This window comes from Heteronotia binoei, chromosome 2, assembly GCF_032191835.1.
Source record: "Heteronotia binoei isolate CCM8104 ecotype False Entrance Well chromosome 2, APGP_CSIRO_Hbin_v1, whole genome shotgun sequence".
In the NCBI taxonomy this organism is placed as follows: Eukaryota; Metazoa; Chordata; class Lepidosauria; order Squamata; family Gekkonidae; genus Heteronotia; species Heteronotia binoei.
In genome coordinates this window covers 185,254,650-185,278,525 of record NC_083224.1, presented here as the reverse complement: position 1 = coordinate 185,278,525, position 23,876 = coordinate 185,254,650, and the positions used below count along the sequence as shown (strand labels likewise).

Below are 23,876 nucleotides of genomic sequence, written 5' to 3'. Positions count from 1 at the left end.
GCGGGGAGGCCGCGGAGCACCCGGCGCTGGTCCGGGAAGGCCTTCCAGAGGCTCTGGAAGGCCTTCCCGGGCCAGCGCCGGCCAAGGAAGGCCTCTCCGACGCCTCCCTGGCCTCGCCGCTGCCCCCGCCGCTGGACTCGCCGCCGCCGGACCCGCCGCCGCCGCCGGACCCGCCGCCGCCGCCCGACTCGCCGCCGACCGCCACCGCAGGTAAGGGGGCCGAAAGCGGGGGGGGGGGCGGCCTTCCTTTCTTCCCTCCCTCTTCCCTTCTTTCCTTTCTTCCTCCCTTCCTTCCCTCCCTTCCTTCCCTCCCTCCCTTCCCTTCCTTCCTTCCCTCCCTCCCTCCTCCCTTCCTTCCTTTCTTTCTTTCTTCCTTCCCTCCCTCCCTTCCTTCCTTCCTTCCTTCCTTCCTTCCTTCCTTCCTTCCTTCCTTCCTTCCTCCCTTCCCTTCCCTTCCCTCCTCCCTTCCCTCCTCCCTTCCCTCCTCCCTTCCCTCCTCCCTTCCTTCCCTCCCTCCTCCCCTCCCTCCTCCCTCCCTTCCTTTCTTTCTTTCTTCCTTCCCTCCCTTCCCTTCCTTCCTTCCTTCCTTCCTTCCTTCCTTCCCTCCTTCCTTCCTTCCTTCCTTCCTTCCTTCCTTCCTCCCTTCCCTTCCCTTCCCTTCCCTTCCCTTCCCTTCCCTTCCCTTCCCTTCCCTTCCCTCCTCCCTTCCCTCCTCCCTTCCTTCCCTCCTTATGTTCTTATGTGGCGCAGAGTGTTGGACTGGAGGGGCCACTGGCCTGATGCAACAGGGCTTCTCTTATGTGACACAGAGTGTTGGACTGGATGGGCCACTGGCCTGATCCAACAGGGCTTCTGTTATGTTCTTATGTGACGCAGAGTGTTGGACTGGATGGGCCACTGGCCTGATCCAACAGGGCTTCTGTTATGTTCTTATGTGACGCAGAGTGTTGGACTGGATGGGCCACTGGCCTGATCCAACAGGGCTTCTGTTATGTTCTTATGTGACGCAGAGTGTTGGACTGGATGGGCCACTGGCCTGATCCAACAGGGCTTCTGTTATGTTCTTATGTGACGCAGAGTGTTGGACTGGATGGGCCACTGGCCTGATCCAACAGGGCTTCTCTTATGTTCTTATGTGACGCAGAGTGTTGGACTGGATGGGCCACTGGCCTGATCCAACAGGGCTTCTCTTATGTTCTTATGTGACGCAGAGTGTTGGACTGGATGGGCCACTGGCCTGATCCAACAGGGCTTCTGTTATGTTCTTATGTGACAATACTGACTTTGGTGGACCCAAGCACTGATTCAGTGTAAGGGAGCTTTGTGTTTGTGACTGGAGTGGACAATACTGACTTTGGTGGACCCAAGCACTGATTCAGTGTAAGGGAGCTTTGTGTTTGTGTCTTCTGGTGCAATTTTGTTCTCAGATCCTGTATTTACTTCATCAGTATATGGGATAAGGCACTTTCTCAACTGTGCTGCATAATGCAGCCTATTTATTTTGTCCTGTTGGCTCTGTTGGCTCTATCTGCGCCACCTTCATCACTTTCGGGGTGTGGATCCCCCAGTGGGGTGGGCTCCCGACTCCCTCTGCCGGCTGTTTCTGATAGCCCTGCGCCCCCTCTTTCATTTGATATGTGTCCCGTGCGGGTGCCACCCTCCTGCCGGGAGATGCCGCAAAATGAGCCCCCTTGAGGCTTATGGCGGCAGGGCTCGGGGGAAGCAAGCTAGACTGCTGTTCTTTTGAGGGGTTATAGAGTGTTTCGAGCCCCTCCCTGTGGCATCGGTCCCATCGTTGTGGGACCCAGGGGGCCGGCGCAGCGGCCCGCTGAAGCAGCCTGTCAGTCACTTCCGCATCTCGACCTGTGTTATTAGTGACAGGCTGCTTCGGCAGGCTGCTGCGCCAGCCCCCTGGGTCCCACGACGATGGGACCAATGCCACAGGGAGGGGCTCGAAACACTCTATAACCCCTCAAAAGAACAGCAGTCTAGCTTGCTTCCCCCGAGCCCTGCCGCCATAAGCCTCAAGGGGGCTCATTTTGCGGCATCTCCCGGCAGGAGGGTGGCACCCGCACGGGACACATATCAAATGAAAGAGGGGGCGCAGGGCTATCAGAAACAGCCGGCGGAGGGAGTCGGGAGCCCACCCCACTGGGGGATCCACACCCCGAAAGTGATGAAGGTGGCGCAGATAGAGCCAACAGAGCCAACAGGACAAAATAAATAGGCTGCATTATGCAGCACAGTTGAGAAAGTGCCTTATCCCATATACTGATGAAGTATATACAGGATTTGAGAACAAAATTGTTTCCGGCGGTGATATTTGGGGGATTTTTGGGGACGTCACAGGAAGTGCTGTGAAGTCACTTCCTGTTTCCGGCAGTGGCATTTGGGGAAATGATGTCACAGGAAGTGATGTCACTTCCTGCTTCCGGCAGGTGGCGCGGGGGAAATGATGTCACAGGAAGTGATGTCACTTCCTGTTTCCGGCGGTGGTATGACGTCGCCGGAAGTGACGTCGCCGGAAGTGACGTCACTTCCTGTTTCCGGCGGCACACGCGCTTCGCGCGCGCACACTCCTGCCTTCCCCCCCCCAAGGTGTCCCTGGCTGGCCTTCAGACATTATGGCCACCCTACAATCAATCAACCAATCAATTTTTATTTGTATCCCGCCCTCCCCACCGAAGCAGGCTCAGGGCAGCTAACAACATAATCAATACATTCGTTTTACAAGGTATTTGAACATAACTAATTAACACATTAATTAAAATTCTACTAAAACTCTAAAATCAATAAAATCATTAAAATTAATATACTGGTGCTATTGTATAGGTTTCACTAGCAGTTTCCCGTAGTCGGTGAAGGCCAATCGAAACAGGGTGGTCTTGCAGGCCCTGCGGAACTGTTCAAATTCCCGCAGGGCCCGCAGATCCTCCGGAAGCTGGTTCCATAGGCGTGGAGCCATAACAGAGAAAGCCCAATCACGGGTACTCTGAAGCTTTACCTCTATGCAGCAATATGTCTTGAGACCGATCACGGGTACTCTAAGCTTTACCTTTATGCAGCAATATGCCTCGAGACAAACCAGAAATGTTTAGTCACAAAGGCATGGATCTTAACTTTCAAATTTTGGCCGCATCTTCATTTCAAAAGTGGGCCTAATAGTCTCATTGCACATATGCTGCATGAATCTTATCTATCTGATTGGCTGACCCACATTGAAGTGAAAATCACATCAATGGGGCTTAGCATCGATGATCTGAACCTTTTTTTAGAGAAGCATGCTTTTGCCATGATTAAACGGAGATTAATTGACATGGAGATTCAAGACCTTAGAAGTCTCACTTCTGGGCGTTGCTCTCCCATGCAATGGGGGATTTCTTTTAGTGGTTCACTTACAGAGTATTTTTCTTGTTTAATTGACCCCATATTCGAAGGGCGTTCATGTTAGCCCATTTTAATGTGCTTCCTTCTGCCATGCTATAGGGGAGGTTTAAAAAAATACCATTCCTTGATAGGCTATGTCTCTGTGGGCTGAAGGAAACTGAAGGAACAGACCATGCATTTTTATCCTGTAGATTCTATTGTGATTTACGTGCGTCCTATCTGGAATCCTATATTGCAATCCCTGAAGGGTAATTCTGATGAAAGCAAGAGAGTAAGTTTACTAGCCTCAAATAAGGCTGAAACCATCGAAGTGGTGGCAACTTCCTTTATTGTGCTTATAAGAGGAGAACTCTGTTTAGAATGTTTAATTAACTACTCCCCCCCGCCCCCGCTGCCTTGATATGATACTGCTGTTGTTATGCCAATAAAGGTTCTGTGACTGACTGTATAAAATGTTCAGAAACATAAAAACAGGATGAGTAGATTCCTGATGCATAAACAAGTCCAGGTCTATAAAATCCAGGGAGAAATTTGGACAAGGAAAGCTTTGAAAACACCTGTGCCATGTGACACTGACTGCACATTCTGCACCCTTCTCATGAGACAAGAAATTAAGCATGTGCCCATATAAGTGGCAGGCAGTTGGCAGAGGGAAGGTTGGAGCAGGGCTTTTTTTTAATATAAAAATTCCAGCAGGAACTCACTTGCATATTAGGCCACACCCACTGATGTCACCGTTGTTTCACACATGGCTTTTTTAAAGAAAAAAACCCAGCAGGAACTCACTTGCATAGTAGGCCACAGCCCTGACGCCAAGCCATCCGGAACTGCGTCCCTTTGCGTTCCTGCTCAAAATAACCCTAGTCCTACTTATTGGAGTTAAGTTGGCTAAAGCCAAGGTGGACCATTTCTATTATGTGAGCAAAGCGAGCCTACACAATCACTCTTCCTTTACCCTTTCTCTTGTTTCCCCAGACCCATACATGGATTTCAAGGAACAGACATCAAGTTGCCCGAAACTGTTGCCCATTCTTTCTTTCAACTGACGCTCAGCATGCTGATTTTTGCTTACATCCGAAATGTCCAGCAGACAGACTCTTCGCTCACCATGTCTCCCATGCTAGAAACCACTGAAACAACACAAAACAAGCACCCCTATTGACAAGGGACCCCCAGAGATCACCATCCTGCTATGGACTTGGCCTTTTGGGCAACAGTTTAACGTCCCCAAATGCTCCTCGCTCTTTGACATTCGAGACTGCCACTTCACTGTTAACCGAAGCTGGTATGCCAAGGCTGACGCAGTTGTCGTACACCACAAGATGTATGTTACTCCAAAAACCTCCCCCAAACCCAAGACCACCTTCCCAACGCTGGATCTGGTTTAATTTGGAGTCTCCAAGCCACTCCCCCAATCTGGGTTTCATGGATAACCACTTCAATCTCACCATGTCGTACCGGAGAGACTCGGATATCTTCAGCCCTTATGGATGGCTGGAGTTCCTTGATCGGCCACAGAATGTCACTGTTCCACCCAAGTCTAAGCTAGTGGCTTGGGTGGTCAGCAACTGGAACCCACATTCCCGCCGGGTACAATACTATCAGGAGCTGAAGAAGTACATACAGATCGATGTTTATGGACAGCAGCACTTGCCTCTTTCTGTGGACAAGCACTTTTCCACTTTAACCCAATATAAATTCTACCTCTCCTTTGAGAACTCCATCCATGAAGACTACATCACCGAGAAGATGTGGAAAAATGCCTTTCTCTCGATGGCTGTTCCTGTCGTTTGTGGCCCACCACGGAGAACTATGAGCGCTTTTTGCCCTCGGACTCCTTTATCCACATCGACGATTTCCCCTCTGCGCAAGAGATGGCTCGTTTTCTACAAGAATTGGACAAAGATGACGTGCGGTACCAGAGTTACTTCCGTTGGCGGTTGTGGCTGAAACCTGTTGGGATGACGAATTGGGGTATTCACTACTGCAAGGCATGTCGGGCTTTACAAAAAAACCCTGTTCAGTACACAGCTGTGCCAGAACTGAGCAAGTGGTTCAAATGAGGTTAAGACTGCACATCCTTTCGGATCAGCTATCATGTTGGTCAACCAGTTGGATATTCGATTGGATGTTAAGGTCAAGAAGAATCACTCACTTTTTACTTCTTTTAAAAATAGTTTCATTTCTTTTCTGAGTTTTAAAAGTTTTTTTTTAATGAAAGAAAAAAAATAACATATAGAGAAATAGAAAAACAAAGAAGAAAGACTATATAAGGGAAAAGGAAGCTTCTGATTTTCTCTGTGACAAATATGATTACAATTTTTTCTCTTACTCTGGGATTATGAAAACAATCTCTTTTTTCTATTCTGTAAATTCCTTATTCATCAAAATCACATATCATCAAGTTATTATTATGTTTCATGCAAAAAGTTTATAAGGGGTTTCCAATCAGCAATATAGGCAGGGTTTTTTTGATAGCAGGAACTCCTTTGCATATTAGGCCACACACCCCTGATGTAGCCAGTCCTCCAAGAGCTTACAGTAGGCCCTGTAAGCTTTAGGAGGATTGGCTACATTGGGGTGTGTGGCCTAATATGCAAAGGAGTTCCTGCGACAAAAAGCCCTGAATATAGATACTTATTGTCTTTTCTCTAATCAATGAAATAAGTTTAGCCATCGCTGCAAGTTGCAGCACCTTCACCAACCATTCCCCTATTGTAGCCAATGTCAGACTCTTCCATTTTTGCGCATATAACAATCTAGCTGCCATTGTCATATAAAAGAACACAGTTCCATGATTTCTTTCCAGCTGGGTGTCCATTAAGCCCAAAGAAAAGACTCTGGTTTCAATTGTATATTAATCTTTAAAATATTCAAATTAATAAATGTATTTCTATCCAGATTTTTTTTCTGTCTTACATTTCCACACATATGGTAAAATGTTCCTTCATATTGTTCACATTTCCAGCATAAAGTACCTATATACATTTTAGTCCATATCTCAATAGACATATACCAGAGGTACATCATCTTATAAAAGTTATTTTTAAGGCTAGAAGTTAATGTAAATTTCAACCCTTTTAATCACAGATTTCCCCATCATTTCATTTGTATGTCATATCCAAAATTTTTAGCCCATGTTGCCATAGATTCTTTCATTTGTTCTTCCTATGTCTCAGATTTCAAGGAGTTTATACATTTTAGCAACAATATGTTCATCATTTGGTCATAGTTCTGTTTCAAATTCAGTCTTAGACCGCTCAAATTCATAAAGCCTTTTGTCTACTTTAAACCTTTCTAACCTGATTTACAAATAAGCAAACCATTGGCAAGTATATCCTTCATTTATAAAATTTTCTCTTGATTTTATTTTAATTTCACTTTGCAAAAATTCTAACATATCATGGTATGGAAAACCCAAAAATATTGATTGTCATTTCTGTGTAAGGCAAGTAGTTACCTGTGGTTTGCTCTCAGTGATTTTTCACAGTTTAAAATTATGTCTATTCGGTTTTACAGAAAGCAGTTCCCCGGGATAAAATTGATGGTTTGGAGGGTTGACTGAGGTCCCTGTCCTACCTAGGCTCCATCCCCAAATCTTCAGGAGTTTCCCAACCTGGATACCTTGGTAGCAGCATGGAAGATGACAGGACATAAAGACGTATACAGGAAGTGGACTTTGCCCCATATATGAATTTGTGTGGACTTTTTCACTGTTAGATTTCTTCCACAAGGGCTTTCTTTGTAGCAGAAACTCTTTTGCATATTAGGCCACTCCCTTCTTATGTAGCCAATCCTCTAAGAGCTAACAGGGCTCTTCGTACAGGGCCTACTGTAAGCTCTTGGGGATTGGCTACATCAGAGGGGTGCAGCCTAATATGCAAAGGAGTTCCTGCTACAAAAAAAGCCCTGTCTCCAACATTATTCTTTTTAAGAGCTAGCTAGCTGAGAGAGCTTTAATGACCCCCTCTGCCTCTGGCCAACTTAGGCCGCAATGAGTTTAGCAGGCATGCAATCTGCAAAAGCATGCCAACACGTCCAGTTGAGAATATGACCCCAGTTCTGCCTGCCTGGAAAGTAAGAGTACAAAAATGCTAATGTGAAGGCAGTCTCTTTCTCTTGGTAGATTGTGCTGCTAGAAAGTGAGATGCTTCCTGGATCCTCCTCTGGATTGCTGCCTGGATTTGGAGTCCTGAATGACATGGATTTGATTCCAAAGAGGGGCCCAGCCGAGGGTTGGCAAGTCCAATTCAAGAAATATCTGGGGATTTTGGGGGTGGAGCCAGGAGACTTTGGGGGTGGAGACAGGAGTATGGCTGTGACAAGCATAATTGAACTCCAAAGGGAGTTCTGGCCATCACTTTAAAGGAACCGCACATCTTTTAAATGCCTTCTCTCCTTTGGAAATAATGAAGGGTAGAAGTGCTTTTTTTTGAGGCTCATAGAATTGGGCCCCCTGGTCCAATCTTTTTGAAACTTGGAGGGTGTTTTGAGAAGCATTGGATGCTATGCTCAAAATTTGGTGCCTCTACCTAAAAAAAAAGCCCCCACATAGCCCCAGATATCCACAGATCAATTCTCCATTATATTCTATGGGAATCGGTCTCCACAGGGAATAATGGAGTGCCCAGCAGACATTTCCCCTCTCCCCACTGCTTTCTGATGACCCTGAAGTGGGGGGAGGGCCTCCAAACCAGGAGATCCTGAGGACTGGGTAAATAAGGAAAAAACAGGAATAGGTTGAAGCCTGGAGATAACCATGTCCAAAATACTAAGTACAACAATTCAAGGCACTTCCATATATTATATACTATGTAACAAAAACTATTTCTGAATTCGTTAACAATTCCAATATTGATATTAATCACAACAGTGTATTAAATAATGAATTAAATAATGTTGCAAATTCAGTCTCTGTTCGTTTAAGGATATAGCGTCCACAATAGATGAAAAATTCGTTTTTTCTTCGGTACAGAAGTACCCAACAGGTGCAGACAATTCTTTCAGAATAGGAACAAGCTTCAGAATTAAAGTGACATGGAGGCGGGGCATCGTGTCGATGAGAATGGACACGTGAAACGCAAGCTCCCACCCAAACCACCAAAAAATATGCTAAAAATGAACTCACCAACGATATATGGGAAGAACAACAAAACAAAGCTCCTACACATCAAAACCGCTTAAAATGGAAGCAAAAACTCAAGCAGTAAGCTTTTATTTTCCTTAAAACACGCCCGCGGTTGAGAACAGAGGAAGGGGAATTGGGCAGACTTAAAATGGCTGCCGGCGCCACAGACGTCCTGGAAGATACAAAACCTTTAACAAGAGCTGACTTAAATAAGTTGGAATTTAACTTGCTAACCCAAATAAAAATGTTGCTGGAGCCTATGCAAAGCCAGCTGCTTGAACTAAACTCTACATTATCAGAAGTGTAAAAAACAGCAGAGACAAATAGGATTTTAGCAGAAACACTACAAGATGAAAATCAAATGATGCAGAAAGATTTTGACGCTATGGCATTAAAACTACTTTAGAAATGGACCAGAGACAGAACAATTTAAAAATGAGAGGATTTTTGGAGAATCAGCCTGAAATGGTTGACTTGCAATCTTTTATGGCAACTTGGCTTGCAAAGCAACTTCATTTGGAAGAAGACGTGGTTCCTATTATAACCAAGGCTTATAGACTTGGCTCTCCAAATAACCCTAACAGAAAGGGTCCAAAAGACATTTTATTAACATTTCTTTTCTATAGAGTTAAAACTAAAATACTGACAGAGGCATGAAAGCAGGGCTCTTTTCAATATAAAGATACAAAAATCAAAGTATTTTCAGATTTACCTTCAGAGGTTATTGCTAAAAGACATGACCTTAAACCAGTGACTCAGCAACTACAAAAGGCGCAACAAAAGTACAGATGGGTTGGTCCTGCTACTCTGCAAGTAGTATACAATGGCAATACTCCAAGCACAAGATTTGGAAACAGGACTTAACAGCACTATCCAGAGGGGGGGGGGGGGGCGGAAAGTCTTTTGGGAGTAGATGCTACGTGGGCGCAGGAAGGGTTTGCACTGACATATGACCGGTGCCGCCACAGCGGAGGGGAGTTACGTAGGCGGAGAGCTGCCCGAACACTGCTCACCCGAGGGCAGCAGTGCCTGAGGCCTGCGTCTGAGCGTGGGCGGATGTGAGGTGGAGCGCAGCATTCAGGCAGAGGAGGGGGTGGAGTTGGGGGTGTGGCCAGGCTTAGGTGGCTTCCTGAGCAGTTCAGCCCAGGATATGCCCCCCCCCCCGAGAGCGCAAAGTTATGCCGGCAAAAATAGCGGCGAGCTCCCAGCCATACAGACTTAGAGTGAGGGACAGGCGGGAATGTTGGTGACAGGTTTTGCACTGCACGGTTGCTTTGACAGTATCTTTGACTTGCGAGGGGAGAGAGAGGTCTCCCCGCTGGGGCTAACTGCTCTTGTTTCCAGGTCTCCACAGGTTCCAGGCTCCGGGAGGCTCTGCATGCAAGGACTGTCGCCCATGGCTGGGTAAGTTCCACTGTCCCCCCCCAGCCTCCCCCTCCCCTCGCTCTCGACTGCTTGGTGTGAGCATCTCTGGCACTTGAACCAGGTAGTGGGCTACAGCAGGGGACATTTGCTGACCCCGCTCCCCTGTGCTGCTGCCTGCTCCCTTCCCTTGGTTTGCCTTCTGCTGCGTTCCCAACCCCTGGCAGGGCACGGGATATGTGTGTGTTGCAGCTGCCCCGTTGCGTGGAGGTGGGTCAGAGACTGTCCCTTTAAGAGAGTGCCCAGCTGAAACACAGCCTGCTCTTCCAGCTGCCGCCCCTGCAGGTGCTCTTGATCTCTATCTCTGTTTTGCAGGTGGGACTTCAACACAGAGGCTTCCACGTGTGTCGCTCCACTGCTCCACCGCCCCCCACTCTCTCAGCTGTTTTTGCCCGCCACTCTGAATGGAGCCTCGCCCACGGCAAGACTGCCCAGCACGCGCCAGAGAGACTGTTGCACTCTGTTCCGGAAAAATAAAGTCTGAGCTGTGCCCTCTGTTGTCTCTCCGGCTTGGCATCTGCTGCATGTTGCCTGGGCAACCCCCCCCCCCCCCGTCAGTGGCCTCTCTGAGGAAATGCTTGGGAGGGTGGGAAGACCTGGTTTTGGGGGGGGGGGACTGTCTATGAGCTGCCACGCTGCCCCCCACGTGGCTGGACAGGAGAGGGGAGTGCCGGCCCTCAGCTTGCCCAGGCTGACAGCCTACCTGACCCCACAGGGCTGTTGTGTGCAGGGCACTAAGGGGGGGGGGGGCTGATGAAGTGGACTCAGAGTTCTGTGGCTTATGCACTTGCACTCTGAGTTCTGCAGCCCCCGAGGGAGGTGTTCTGTGCACATGGCAGGGGGCATCAGGGCAACACAGGGGGTCTCTGGGTGGGGGGGTGTCTGCTGCTGGGCTGCTCACTCCCAGACACACATTCCAGCTGCTGTCTATGACAACGAACTCCTGCACTTGGTACTTCCTGCTTGTCTGCCTGCCATTGGCAGAATCTCTGACAGCGGGAGGGTGTGAGGGGATTGACGGCTTCTCTATGGTCCCATGTGGGCCTGTCTTGCCCCCACCCCTGCCTCACCACCAAGCCAGGCTTCTCGTGTGCACATGCCCAGCCTCACTCCTGTTCCCTCCCCATGTTGGTGGGATGTCTCTCCTTTGCCTTTGATGGTCTCTCCAACATTGGCTCCGTTCTCTGAGGGTGGGTTGGGGATGACTATCAACCTCTCTGGGGCCACCTCTCCCCATCCCTGACTGTCATGAGTTGTGGTGCATGCACCAGGACTGGCCAATGGGGGGTGGGGTGGGCTGGCCCTCCCTTCTGGCTGCCTCCGCCTCCCTTGCATGCCTATGCCAGCGGCATTGCCATGGTGACCATCTCACAGCAAGCTCCAGCGTGCCGAAGTCCTCAGGAAGTCTACTAGCGGTGCGGCAGCTATTCCATGACTGGCCGCCATTTATGTCTGGATTGGGCTGCCCGTTACTTAAAAATCAGGATTAAAAGAACCAGCTGATGTGACAAAGAAAACTTCCAAAAAAAAGCTGTTTTGACATCCGACTCCTCCGAAGACAAAAACTAGCAAAATGCCAGTGCTTTCTTCTCCCAAACAGATGGACACATGAAAAAATTAATAGATGTTGGTGCATTTTTCTGCAACAAGAAATGTTATTTGTATGGACCAAATTAATATTATTGATGGTTGGGGGGGGCACCTGAATTATAGTTGAAAAACTTTCCTTTTTTTTAAAGAAAAAAATTATTTATTTAAAGCTAGTGAGATAGCAAAAGACCCCCTTGTTTATATTACTCCCAGGTCTGGTAGTGAAATTGTTTTCACTCTCCTTAGAATAGGAGTCACAGGGTAGTACAGTATTCTTTTTAGAAATAGTTAGAGTATTAGGAATTTTTAGTAATAAGTATAGTTAGCTTAATAGTTTAATAGTTTATATATATTTCTCTCTCTCAGCTTGACTTCGCGAACGAAGATTTAAGAAAGGTGCAGTAATCCACGTCTGTTGCAGGCTCGCTGGTGGCTGACAAGACCAATGCGGGACAGGCAGGTCCGGCCACAGTGGCTGCAGGGAAAAGTCTGATTTGGGGTTGGTGCTGTAGCAGTACAATTCTTCCTCGATCTCCTTTTGTCCTCAAGACCAGCTATGCGTGCGTTCTCAAAGGAAGAGACAGCCTGGTGGATGGTGTGCCTCCATGCTTTGCGATCTGAGGCTAGGTCAGACCACTGGTGATGGTTAATGCAACAGGTACCAAGGGATTTCTTCAAGGAGTCCTTGTACCTCTTCTTTGGTGCCCCTCTATTTCGATGGCCGGTGGAAAGTTCACCATACAGGGCAATCTTGGGAAGGTGGTGGTTTTCCATCCTGGAGATATGCCCTGCCCAGCGCAGCTGCGTCTTCAACAGTAATGCCTCGATGCTTGTAACCTCCGCCCGCTTGAGGACTTCAGTGTTGGTCACAAAGTCACTCCAGTGGATGTTGAGGATGGTGCGAAGGCAGCGCTGATGAAAGCGCTCAAGGAGTCGCAGGTGATGAAGGTATAAAACCCACGATTCGGAGCCGTAGATGAGGGTTGTCATCACAACCGCTTTGTAAACATTGAACTTTGTGCCTTTTTTCAGATGCTTGTTGCTCCACACTCTTTTATGCAGTCGGCCAAATGCACAGTTTGCCTTTGCTAGCCTATTGTCAATCTCCTTGTTGATCTTGGCGTCTGAGGAGATGATGCACCCCAGGTAGCTGAACTGCTGGACTGTCTTCAAAACTGATTCACCCACAGTAATACAAGGAGGGTGATAATCTTCTTGGGGTGCAGGCTGGTGGAGAACTTCTGTCTTCTTCAGACTAACTTCTAGGCCGAATAGCTTGGCAGCTTCTGCAAAGCAGGACATCATATGCTGCAGCTGATACCGAGTGGGAGACAAGTGCAGCATCATCAGCAAACAGTAGCTCTCGGATAAGTTTCTCCATTGTCTCGGAGTGGGCCTTTAGTCGCCTCAGGTTGAACAGGCTGCTATCGGTGTGATAGTAGATGTAGACACCATCGTCATCATCTAAATCTATTGCGGCTCTTTGAAGCATCATGCTAAAAAGGATCGTAAAGAGAGTTGGCGCGATAACACAGCCTTGCTTTACACCTGTGCCAATTGGGAAGGGCTCCGAGAGATCGTTGCAGTGTCTGACTTGGCCTCGCTGGTCCTCATGTAGCTGGATGACCATACTGAGGAACCTTGGGGACATCCTAAACGTTCCAAGATTTGCCACAGGCCGTTCCTGCTAACGGTATCAAAAGCTTTGGTGAGGTCGACAAAAGTCACATATAGACCCTTGTTCTGTTCCCTGCATATCTCTTGGAGCTGCCTGAGAACAAATACCATGTCGGTGGTGCTCCTGTTAGCTCTGAAGCCGCACTGGCTCTCTGGGAGGAGTTCCTCTGCAATGGTGGGCAGCAGTCGGTTCAGGAGTATTCTAGCAAGGATTTTGCCTGCGATGGAGAGCAGGGTTATCCCCCGGTAGTTGGAGCAGTCTGACTTTTCCCCTTTGTTCTTATGTAGAGTAATGATAATTGCATCGCGAAAGTCCCGTGGTAGTTTGCCTTGTTCCCAGCAGGTGACAAGTACTTTGTGAAGTGTACTATGTAGTACTATGCCCCCATGCTTCCAGATCTCTGGTGGAATTCCATCAACTCCCGCTGCCTTGCCGCTTTTCAGTTGCTTGATGGCTTTAACAGTCTCTTCTAGGGTGGGGATCACATCCAACTCTTTTTTCACTGGTTGAAGTGGGGTGAGGTGGATTGCTGAATCTTGAACTACGCGATTGGCACTGAAGAGATCCTGAAAATACTCCGACCACCGGTTCAGTATGGATGCCTTGTCTGTGAGGAGCACTTGGCCATCTGCACTACGCAAGGGACTCTGAGTCTATTAAATAAATCTCTCTCTCGGCTTGGCTTCGCGAACGAAGATTTAAGAAGGGTGCAATAGTCCACGTCTGCTGCAGGCTCGCTGGTGGCTGACAAGACCAATGCGGGACAGGCAGGTCTGGCCACAGTGGCTGCAGGGAAAAGTCTGATTTAGGGTTGGTGCTGTAGCAGTGCGATTCTTCCTCAATCTCCTTTTGTCCTCAAGACCAGCTATGCGTGCGTTCTCAAAGGAAGAGACAGCCTGGTGGATGGTGTGCCTCCATGCTTTGCGATCTGAGGCTAGGTCAGACCACTGGTGATGGTTGATGCGACAGGTGCCAAGGGATTTCTTCAAGGAGTCCTTGTACCTCTTCTTTGGTGCCCCTCTATTTCGATGGCCAGTGGAGAGTTCGCCATACAGGGCAATCTTGGGAAGGCGGTGGTTTTCCATCCTAGAAATATGCCCTGCCCAGCGCAGCTGCGTCTTCAGCAGCAGTGCCTCGATGCTGGTAACCTCCGCCCGCTTGAGAACTTCAGTGTTGGTCACAAAGTCACTCCAGTGGATGTTGAGGATGGTGCGAAGGCAGCGCTGATGAAAGCGCTCGAGGAGTTGCAGGTGATGACGGTATAAAACCCACAATTCGGAGCCGTAGATGAGGGTTGTCATCACAATCGCTTTGTAAACATTGATCTTTGTGCCTTTTTTCAGATGCTTGTTGCTCCACACTCTTTTGTGCAGTCGGCCAAATGCACGGTTTGCCTTTGCCAGCCTGTTGTCAATCTCCTTGTCGATCTTGGCATCTGAGGAGATGATGCACCCCAGGTAGCTGAACTGCTGGACTGTCTTCAGAACTGAACAAGTATTACAGATAGCAAGAGGTTCCTCGAAAGGAGTGCTCTCAAAAATATACCAAGCTATTTTATTTACTTTTGAAAACAAACATTTATCATATCAACACAAATGGCAAAAAATATGCAAGACTAATCTTATGTCTGAAATATGGAATAGAATTTGGAATAATTATGCTGTTACAACTTCTGTGTTAGAAATTAGACAGCAAACCCTGAAAGTTTTAACATTTTGGTATATTACACCCCAACAACTATCTTACATAACAAAATCTTATTCTCCAAAATGTTGGAGAAGATGTGGAGAAATTGGTACATATATGCATTGCTGGATGGATTGCTTTTGGAATTTTGGAAGATATTCAAAAAATAAAAGAAATTACTGGATTCTTAATAGAATTAAAACCAGAAATATTATTTTTGAATATATTACCAGAAACTATAGGATCTAAACTAACATTAGAGGCAATGGCCGTTTCTTCACTGACCTTACTCCGGAGCGACGTCCCTCTTCACCGTGCAGCGTCTGCATGGATTTCCCACCAACTGCTGCGCACAGCCAGGAAGTGCTGCGGCTTTTGTGTCGCAGATGTAAACTGCTAAAAACCAGTTTACACCTGCGACACAAAAGCCGCGGCTCTTCCTGGTTGTGCTCAGCAGTTGGTGGGAAATCCGCGCAGACGCTGTGCGGTGAAGAGGGACGTCGCTCCGGAGTAAGGTCAGTGAGAAAACGGCCAATAAGTATACTATTATATGCAGCAAAATCAGTAATAGCCCTCCTCTGGAAAAATGAGCAACAACCAACTTTAAAGTTGTGGTATAAAAAAAAATATGGAATCTCTATGTAATGAGCAAAATTACATATAAAATTTATAGCGAATCCTTTCAAGTTAATTCGTTTGAATATGTTTGGTTTCGTATTTTAGAGCATTTAACTATTTATTATGAGATTCCAGATATTATTAAAAAGTATTACCTTTATTAGTTCGTTGAGCTAACTAAATATTTTAATTTTCGCTTGCAGTAACAGGATGGTTACAAATTTATTTTATGCTTGTGCTTACCTATTATAATGTTTACCTAAGGTTTATTGTAAATAGTTATAATTATTTAATGAAAATAAAAAAATTGTGTTTTTTTTAAAAAAAGAATTAAAGTGACACACTTCCTAGGTAAAATGGGGCATGTTTCGGTTGATCCTTTGTCTGACAATCACTCTTATGGAACGAATATGAAAATACCATTACACAGTACTTAAACATACATCACAAATTACTTACACTGATTGAAACAAAAAACGCAACTCACCCAGTGCTCCGTATACTAATTGCAAAGACAACAGTCAATTTCATTCACCAAATGAAATTTATCTCCACGCTCCCACCTGGGGATTAGAATTACAATAGAGAGAATCACGAAGAGAATGAAACCCAAAGAGAAACCGTGACAAAATAATGAACACAATTTTTAATTCATTTACAATTATTTAACTACGAAACTTCAAAGCACTGATTATTATAATCCAGTTCAACAATTAATATATCAAGGTAAGTACATGTAAATCATTTCCAAAACGCATCTAAGCACACACTTCATTAGAACAAATTGCTTAAAGTGCTTAGTGCTACAAAGTGCTAGTAGGTCAAAGTGCCTGTGCAGATTTTTCTTCCCAAAAGGAATGAATCCAAAGATTCCCCGACGTCCCTCTGACTGAGCCTGGAGCCGGCAGGATGCTTGTCGCACCATTTCCACTGTCTTTATCAAAGAGGGATATCCAAATTGATGTATTTTACAATTTGGATATCCCTCTTTGATAAAGCCAGTGGAAATGGTGCGACAAGCATCCTGCCGGCTCCAGTCCATGAATACAGCACAACTCAAAATACAAATTAATTTCCAATTGCTGTAATGGAACCAAAGTTCACTGTCTGTATCCTTTCATTGATAGACGTGTTGCCAATAAATGTGCTACTTCTTGCTTGGGCAGCAGTCCGAAATCCAACAGGTACGGCAACACGGGTCCTAGGTTCCAGTCCGTGTTTCATTCACCCTTCTACTGGCCTCTTTTCTTATGTTCTGGAACCTGTGCTTTAGGCAAAAGCTCACATGACATGTTATGCCTCTTCAGTCTGCACAAATGATCTCCAGCAATTGGAAATTAATTTGTATTTTGAGTTGTGCTGTATTCATGGACATTTGCAAGAATTTTGGTGAAGAATACATGAGTAGGATATAAGAAATATCTGTGGAGCAATTATTTGCAATATGTAAGTAATGCAGTGGTTTATTTCAGTTGTTACTAATCAGAACACTGTTGTTTCTGGTTTTGCCTAATCCCCAGGTGGGCCAGGGGATCCCCCGGTTTGGAGGCCCTCCCCCCACTTCAGGGTAATCAGAAAGGGGAGAGGGAAATCTCTGCTGAGCACTCCATTATTCCCTATGGAGACCGATTCCCATAGGGAATAATGGAGAATTGATCCACAGGTATCTGAAACTGGAGGGGGGGTTGTTTTTTGAGGTAGAGGCACCAAATTTGCAGCATAGCATCCACTGCCTCTCATCAAAGCGTCCTTCAAGTTTCAAAAGGTTTGGACCAGGGGGTCCAATTCTATGAGCCCCAAAAGAAGGTGCCCCTATCCTTCATTATTTCTAGTGGAGGGAAGGCATTTAAAAGGTGTGCGGTCCCTTTAAATGTGATGGCCAGAACTCCCTTTGGAGTTTAATTGTGCTTGTCACAACCTTGCTCCTGGCTCCACCCCAATATCTCCTGGCTCCATCCCCAAAGTCTGTTGGCTTCGCCCCCAACACCCCCAGATATTTCTTGAATGGGACTTGGCAACCCTAGAGGGTAGAGTCTATGCCATCACAACCCTGCTGACCTCCTCCCCCTCCCCAAATTCTACCCTCCTCAGGCTTATGTTTGCCAGCTTCAGGTTAAGAAATTCCAGGAGATGTTGGGGATGGAGCCTGAGGAGAGTGGGTTTCAGAAGGGACTTCAATGGGATTTAATGCCAGCCAGTCCACCTTCCAAAGCAGCCATTTCCTTTGGTGGAGCCGTTGGTGGAAGATTATATGGACATTTGTCAATGATATCAGTGGTAGGCTGGTGGCTGGATAATATACGGGGGTCATTTACACCTTTCAAATTCAATTGATAACACAAGAAGAAGAGGATTTACTAGCGTTGGAAAAACATCTCAAAATTTGTCTTCTGGAAGAGTTGTTGATTGGTGCCTGTTAATTAGCATTGTTGTTGTTTACCCTAAAGGGTTGGATAGTTCCATTCCTTACCTGAGAAAGACTTGAAAATGAGTTCTTTATCTGAAAACCTCATCTGAGTAACTGAATTTTTGTATAAAATGCAGGGGTCGTTTTGTAGGGGGAAAGGTGCAGGAGCTCAGTAGCATATCTCATTTGCATATGTCCCGGGATTTATGTGCAGACCCTGACTGCAGGTCCAGGAGCTGTGCTCCTGCTGAATTCAAGCTCTGATAAAATGGACTTTCTATATGTGAAACCCATGATTCTCTGTGACACTTGAATAACTGTTCTATTCTTGTGTGTAGGGTTGCCAGGTCTGATCAAAAAAATATCTGGGGGCTTTGAAGAAGAAGATATTGGATTTATATCCCGCCCTCCACTCCGAAGAGTCTCAGAGTGACTCACAATCTCCTTTACCTTCCTCCCCCACAACAGACACCCTGTGAGGTAGATGAAGATACTGGATTTATATCCCACCCTCCACTCCGAAGAGTCTCAGAGCGGCTCACCATCTCCTTTACCTTCCTCCCCCACAACAGACACCCTGTGAGGTAGATGAAGATATTGGATTTATATCCCGCCCTCCACTCCGAAGAGTCTCAGAGCGGCTCACAATCTCCTTTACCTTCCTCCCCCACAACAGACACCCTGTGAGGTAGATGAAGATACTGGATTTATATCCCGCCCTCCACTCCGAAGAGTCTCAGAGCGGCTCACAATCTCCTTTACCTTCCTCCCCCACAACAGACACCCTGTGAGGTGGGTGGGGCTGGAGAGGGCTCTCACAGCAGCTGCCCTTTCAAGGACAACCTCTGCCAGAGCTATGGCTGACCCAAGGCCATGCTAGCAGGTGCAAGTGGAGGAGTGGGGAATCAAACCCGGTTCTCCCAGATAAGAGTCCGCACACTTAACCACTACACCAAACTGGCTCTCCCTTTGGGGGTGCAGCCAGGAGACTATGGGACTGCACACCTTTTAATGCCTTCCCTCCATTTGGAAATAATGAAGGATAGGGGCACCTTATGGAGGGGCTCATAGAATTGAACCCCCTAGTCCAATCTTTTTTAAACTTGGAGGGTATTTTGAGGAGAGTCATCAGATGCTATACTGCAAATTTAGTGCCTCTACCTCAAAAGACATCCCGCCCCCGCAGAGCCCCAGATACCTGTAGATCAATTCTCCATTATACCCTATGGGAATTGGTCTCCATAGGGAATAATGGAGTGCCCAGCAGACATTTATCCCCCCCACTTTCTGATGACCCTGAAGCGGGGGGGAGGGCTCCCAAACAGGGGGGATCCTCTGCTCCCACTTGGAGATTGGCAACCCTACCCTGAAATCACCTGATACAGGGGCTCTCCTCCTCTTTTCTTCCAAAAGCTGAAAACAGATCTGATTCAACAGTCTGCAGAGGGCCCGGTCTGTGCCAGATGAGTTAAGCCAAAGAGGGTCTTTGGAGTCATTTTAACATAGTTTTCAAGTCTGAGAAGGATTGGTGGGGTGTGTGTGTGCGGGGTGGGGGGTGCTCTTGATTAGCTCTTGAAGATGTGTTGTAGGATCCCAGGAATGGCTGAGGGATGGGGTTTCCAGAGGGTTGATTTTTGTGGTTGCAACCGGGAACTTGATGCCACAAAGTTTGCAAGAGGACATGTAATGAAGAAATCCAATCCCCTGCAACCTTTAGAATGATCCGCCACTACCAGGCAGCCAGGAAAGCAAACCCACAGAGGACAAGAAGAAGCCAGTTTTCAATTTTATTTATCGTCTTTGGAAATATTTATTAGGGGACAGCAGATTTCTCCTCAGTCTTTTTCTTTATTATGCCAGCGTTTTGCTCTGCCCTGACCCACTCGTTCTGAATTCCAATTTAACCAAGAGAATGCTGAAAATTAATTTTTGAATTGGAGCATCTTCTCCCACATACATAACTGAAACTCACTGACAAGTGAGTAGGAACTCCTTTGCATATTAGGTCACACACCTCTGATGTAGTCAATCCTCCAAGAGCTTACAGGCAGGGCTTTTTTTGTAGAAAAAGCCCAGCAGGAGCTAATTTGCATATTAGACCATGCTCCCTGTTGCCAAGCCAGCCAGAACTGTGTTTCTGCTCAAAAAAGGCCCAGCCTACAGGGCTCTTAGTGTAGGGCCTACCGTAAGCTCCAGAAGGACTGGCTACATCAGGAGGGGTGTGTGGCCTAATATGCAAAGGAGTTTCTGCTATAAAAAAGCCCTGGTCATAAGCCCTTGTGGACATCAATCAAATGCCAGTCTCCCCAAAAAACTTGATGTGAGCATGAACAGGAAATCATTTATATCACGATTCTTTCCACCAATTAAAAAAGTGTGAACACCTCAAAATTCTTTTTGTGTAGTGTTTCATGCGTGTGAAAGAATATCAATGTGATCCATAGTCCAGTGGCTTTATTCATGTTCCCCAGTGGCTATGAGCAGCACTGTATGAACAATTGCTGTACAGTTGATGGCACAGAGATAAGGTTTCCAGTCACCCCAGTGGAGGCAGAGCTGCCACCCCACCCCTTATCAGCTGGAATTTACCAGTAGAAAGAGGAAGGCCCAGACCATGTGGTTAGTGTCACACAGGAAGTGATATCATCACACCAGTGACGTCTGGGCAACGCTCTGGTATTTGGGCAGAAACTATGGCAGAAGCTGCTTTTACCATATGTTTTGCCCAAATACTAGCAGGGCCGGCCCTAGACCCTCTGACACCCTAGGCAAGGCTAACTTCTGGCACCCCCACTGCACTGATAACATCACGAAGTCACATGGGGGGCACCCAATTCGGCACCCCCAGTAGGCTGGCACCCTAGGCAATCACCTAGGCCAGCCCTGGATTAGACAGAGTGTGAAGGGATGTAGATTTGTGTGTATATCTCTATTGCTATTGCTACTGCATTGCATTTGTTGTTATACCCTTTTGCTTTACATGATACTTTGTACGCTCATTAACTTCTAGTTTACTTTGCTTTTCCTTGAGACGTTTGTAGATTTGTAACAGCCAGGGCTTATTTTGCGCAGGAACGCACAGGAACGTAGTTCCGACTGGCTTGGTGTCAGGAGATGCGGCCTAATATGCAAATGAGTTCCTGCTGGGCTTTTTCTAACAGCAAAAAAAGCCTTGGTAACAGCCAGCCAATGGCTAATTACAATAAATGAACTGAGAACTGAGCCTAGTGGCAGGGCCGGTCTTGAATACCAGAGCATAGCAGTGATGGCACAGTGTGATGATGCGGTGCAACACTAGCAAGAAGAAGAAGATGACGACGACATTGGATTTATATTCCGCCCTCCACCCTTAATCTGAGTCTCAGAGAGGCTCACAATCTCCTTTATCTTCCTCCCCCACAACAGACACCCTGTGAGGTTGGTGGGGCTGAGAGAGCTTTCCCAGAAGCTGCCCTTTCAAGGACAGCTCTGAGATAGCTATGATTGACCCAAGACCATCCCAGCAGCTGCAGGTGGAGGAGTGGGGAATCAAACCCGGTTGTCCCAGATACGAGTCCGCGCACTTAACCACTACACCAAACTGGCTCTACACCAAGCAACGTGGCTGGAGCCTTCCTCTTTCTCCTGATTCCGCTCCCCTCCCCCAGTGGTTGCAGGAGGGATCTGCCAACCCTACATGGAGATGGTTTTGTTTTGCAAGATGTTAAAAATGCACTCGTGTGTGTTGGCAATGTAAAAGAAGAAAGACTGGACATGTACAATGGGGAAGTTATGGTCAAAGACACTTGTAGAAGGTTCAGAGCCAAAACCTCTGGGAAGAATTGCTTCTGCATAATTTTAGGAATGAAATCACAGTGGTTTGGAGCTCCAGATTCCAGGGACATTTGGGAAGCATCTTTAATACATAACCCATGTTCATTACTGTGCAATGTGCATACATGTGGATAACAGTGGTAGAGTTAGGAGTTTCCTCGTCTGGGGATCACCCACCCAGGCAGACGCTTGGCAATTTTACTCAGCTGTTCCTGACAAGAATATGCACAGGAACACACGTACTCCAAATTCTTCTCTAGCCATACCAAGTTCTTGTGGTTTCCCTCAAAACCCCCTTAAATGTTTTACCTGTGATGGAAGCTAGAAATCTTGATTATTCACAGAATCAAGGAAGTGTGTTTTTCCCCCTCCCTCCCTCTTTCAAAATACTAAAACGCAATGAAGTTCTTGGGTAGGAGATGCAGAAGAGGTAAAGGGAAGTCCTCCATTGCACCACCTGTGACTGATTTGTGGAACTTGCTGCCATGTTCCAATGGCCACTAGTTTAGCAAGTTTTAAAATTGGGATTCTGGAGGTTTACAGACAGGTAATGTGTCTTTGAATGTCAGTTACGTGAAATTTCACTCCAGCTTTAAGAGGGACATCAGTGGGGTCTTCTGTCTTGTGTACCAAAGCATTCTGGGACAGTCTTGCTAGAGAGAGTGGCAAGTGACATGCAACTGACATGCATAGCCTTCTGCTGAATTTATTTATCATATGACACTTCTACAAAAGGGAGGGAGTTATGCAGATAGGGCTGCCAACCTCCATGTGGAACCTGAAGATCTCCTGGAATTACAACTAATTTCCAGGCTACAGAGTTCAGTTCCCCTGGAGAAAATGGCAACTTTGGGGTATGGACTCTATAGCATTCTACCTCATTGAGGTCCCTTCCTTACCAAAACCCTACCATTCCCAGTAGTGATATGGAGCAGAGGTCCATCAGTGGCTATTATTCACAGGGTCTTCATGGAACTCTGTCTGGGGCAGTAATGCTCTGTATTTTGGTGCTTGGGGGGGGGGGGCAACAGCGGGAGGGCTTCTAGTGTCCTGGCCCCACTGATGGACCTCCTGATGGCACCTGGGGGATTTTTGGCCACTGTATGTCACAGAGTGTTGGACTGGATAGGCCATTGGCCTGATTCAGCATGGATTCTCTTATGTTCTTATGATCTTCTGTCCTCAGGATCCATCCCCACTTTGATAAGCTGACCTGTGGTGGTGGTGGGGGGGTCAAATCTAGGCCACTGTCGATGGCAATGCAGTGATGTTACTTCCGGCATATATTGGAAGTGATGTCATTTTGTCATTGGTGACACACTGGTATTTGGGCAAAAACTCTATGGTAGAACTCATTTTTACCACAGTTTTGCCTAAATGCCAGAGCATCGCCATAGTGCTGGCGACATGATGGCATCACTTCCTGTGGACACCAGAAGTGACATCACATTGCTGGCAGCAACAAGACCTAGACTTTCCTCTTGCTCCTGGTAAGTCTCACTACCACTGTCAGTTGCCAGGAGGGACCTGGCAACCCTAATCTCCAGGTTGCATCCTCAAATCTCCAGGAACTTCCCAACCCACAGTTGACAACCCTGTGTGCAGACCAGCAACATGCCTACGAACTCATCAACAAACGGCAGGTGATAACTAAAGCGGCTCCCCCATCCCAGTTGTTTTATGAAAATAGCCTAACTCAGGGCTTTTTTTGTAGCAGGAACTCTTTTGCATATTAGGCCAAACACCCCAGAGGTAGCCAGTCCTCCTGGAGCTTACAGAAGGCCCTGTACTAAGAGCCCTGTAAGCTGAGGATTGGCTACATCAACGGCCTAATATGCAAAGGAGTTCCTGCTATTAAAAAAGCCCTGGCCTAAAGTGTTCCCTGTTTGCGGTTTGGCCGTCCATTAGCTTAATTGACCACATCTATGTGAGTTTTGCTCTGAATCTGTCAGGTTTTGCTCTGAATCTGTCAGCAGCCCTTTACCAAACGCCCCCGTCAAGCTTGGAAAGAATATCTGCTCACAGTTTTGGTTTCCTCCCTCCTGTTCCCTCTCGCTTCCCTTTTAGGGGTTTGTCAAGTGTTTTTTAGCGGGTGTTGAAAAACAGACGCCCGCAGCCCACGTCCCCATTGGAGTTTGCACTATGTT

The 23,876-nt window shown here is 46.8% G+C and overlaps 1 protein-coding gene and 1 pseudogene across 1 annotated transcript in view; one reads left to right on the top strand and one right to left on the bottom strand.

Moving 5' to 3' along the window:
• The window catches only part of LOC132567404 (3-galactosyl-N-acetylglucosaminide 4-alpha-L-fucosyltransferase FUT3-like), a 34,713-nt pseudogene extending 29,263 nt beyond the window's left edge, over nt 1-5,450 (top strand).
• The window catches only part of REEP6 (receptor accessory protein 6), a 518,143-nt gene that overhangs the window by 35,020 nt on the left and 459,247 nt on the right, over nt 1-23,876 (bottom strand). The gene's annotated exons all lie outside the window — the stretch shown is intronic.